Genomic DNA, 2,500 nt, shown 5'->3' on the forward strand with positions numbered 1-2,500 from the left:
CGGTAGACGTGGCGGCCGGCGCCGGAGCCCGGTAGACGAGGCGGCCGGCGCCGGAGCCCGGTAGACGTGGCGGCCGGCGCCGGAGCCCGGTAGACGAGGCGGCCGGCGCCGGAGCCCGGTAGACGTGGCGGCCGGCGCCGGAGCCCGGTAGACGAGGCGGCCGGCGCCGGAGCCCGGTAGACGAGGCGGCCGGCGCCGGAGCCCGGTAGACGAGGCGGCCGGCGCCGGAGCCCGGTAGACGTGGCGGCCGGCGCCGGAGCCCGGTAGACGAGGCGGCCGGCGCCGGAGCCCGGTAGACGAGGCGGCCGGCGCCGGAGCCCGGTAGACGAGGCGGCCGGCGCCGGAGCCCGGTAGACGAGGCGGCCGGCGCCGGAGCCCGGTAGACGAGGCGGCCGGCGCCGGAGCCCGGTAGACGAGGCGGCCGGCGCCGGAGCCCGGTAGACGAGGCGGCCGGCGCCGGAGCCCGGTAGACGAGGCGGCCGGCGCCGGAGCCCGGTAGACGTGACGGCCGGCGCCGGAGCCCGGTGGACGTGGCGGCCGGCGCCGGAGCCCGGTGGACGTGGCGGCCGGCGCCGGAGCCCGGTAGACCTGTCAAACGGGGCCGGAGCCCGGCAGACGTGGCGGCCGGCGCCCGAGCCCGGCAGACCCGTCGGCCGGCGCCCGAGCCCCGTAGACCCGTCGGGCGGCGCCCGGGCCCCGTAGACCCGTCGGCCGGCGCCCGAGCCCGGCAGACCCGTCGGCCGGCGCCCGAGCCCGGTAGACCGTTCGGTCGGCGCCCGAGCCCGGCAGACCCGTCGGCCGGCGCCCGAGCCCCGTAGACCCGTCGGCCGGCGCCCGAGCCCGGCAGGCCCGTCAGCCGGCGCCCGAGCCCGGTGGACTCGTCGGCCGGCCCTCGAGCCCGGTGGGCCCGCCGTCCGGCGCCCGAGCCCAGTAGACCGTTCGGTCAGCGCCCGAGCCCGGCAGACCCGTTGGCCGGCGCCGGGGCCCGGTAGACCCGTCGGTCGGCGCCCGAGCCCCGTAGGCCCGTCGGCTGGCGCCCGAGCCCCGTAGGCCCACCGCCCGGCGCCCGAGCCCGGTAGACCCGTCGGCCGGCGCCAGAGCCTGCTAGACCTGGCGACCGGCTGGCTGACCTGGAAGGAAGGAAGGAAGGAAGGAAGGAAGGAAGGAAGGAAGGAAGGAAGGAAGGAAGGAAGGAAGGAAGGAGGGAAGTAAGGAAGGAAGGAAGGCAGGCAGGCAGGCAGGCAGGCAGGCGTGGAAACGAGTAAAGAAACGGGTAATGTGCTGGAAACGGTACGCACGCGTGCGATTCTCTATTTACTAGTAAATTAAATGCACGGTCGTTAACAAAGAGCAGCAGTTCCTTAAGGTAATGGTCAGCCCAGCCTAAGCGTTTCCCGTTTCGTTTTTCTTTCTTTTACTCCTCGTCGTCGTCGTCGTCGTTTCTCGCCGGCGCCGCGAACTACGATCGAGTCGTGACAGAATGTAGTAGCTCAGAAAAATTAAGACCGGCGAACGCACTCGAGAGCGCCGCCGCCGTTTTTCTCGAACGTGCGTTCCTTCGTGTGAGGAGGTCGACGACGACGAACGACGGACGGAGAGAAAGGAGGGTCACGAAAGCGCTCGGAAGAGTTACCGGTCGGACGACGTCTGAATTAGGCACAACGGAGCGGTCAGCAGTCTCGGCGCCGACGACTAACGTTCGTTGCCGCGGAAACGCCAGTCGACAGCTCGCTGACCGACGGGCAACGACGCCGAGACGAACGAACGAGTGGCGCGCGAACTTTTTAGGGACCGTTTTCTTTTGCGAAGTCTCGGCCGATGATTGCCGACCTCGTGACGGGGGGTTGGAGGGGAAAAAACCCCACCGGCACCGCCACAGGACCGGGCGGACGCCCGCAGGCAGCCCCCGCGCGAATCTAACCGCTCGGGAGGGCGGCGCCCTAGACGCCCCCCCCGCCACCCCCCCACCCCCACCCCCCCCCCCCGCGGGCGGGCAGGGCGGCCCGCCGTACCCTGAGTCGCTGGAGGGTGGGAAGGCTCCGCAGAGGGACCTGGACAGGCTGGCTGGCTGGGTCCGGGGCCAATTGTAGGAGCTTCGACGAGGCCAAGTGCCGGGTCCCGCGCTTCGGTCACGACGACCCCCGTGCGAGGCTAGGGGCTTGGGGACAGGTGGCCGGAAAGCTGCCCCTGCAGAGAAGGCCCCGGGGGGGGTTTGTCGGTCGACGGCCGGCTGAGGAGGGCCCGGCGGCCAAGGCGGCCGAGAGCCTCCCGGCCTGCATCGCAAAGAGCGTGGCCAGCGGGACCAGGGGAGCGATCGTGCCCGTCGTGCTCGGCGCCGCCGAGGCCGCCTCTCGACTAGCGCGTTCAGCGTTGGGCCCCCCCTCGCTACGCGAAGGACGTCGAGGTGCCGGAGCGTGTCCCGAGAAGGGGCGACGCGGCTGGCCAGGGCTCTGGAGCACAGCTCTTCCGGAGGAGCGGCGGAGGGAGCGGGCCTTGTTCA

Source organism: Gavia stellata, unplaced genomic scaffold (assembly GCF_030936135.1).
Source record: "Gavia stellata isolate bGavSte3 unplaced genomic scaffold, bGavSte3.hap2 HAP2_SCAFFOLD_1162, whole genome shotgun sequence".
Classification (NCBI taxonomy): domain Eukaryota; kingdom Metazoa; phylum Chordata; class Aves; order Gaviiformes; family Gaviidae; genus Gavia; species Gavia stellata.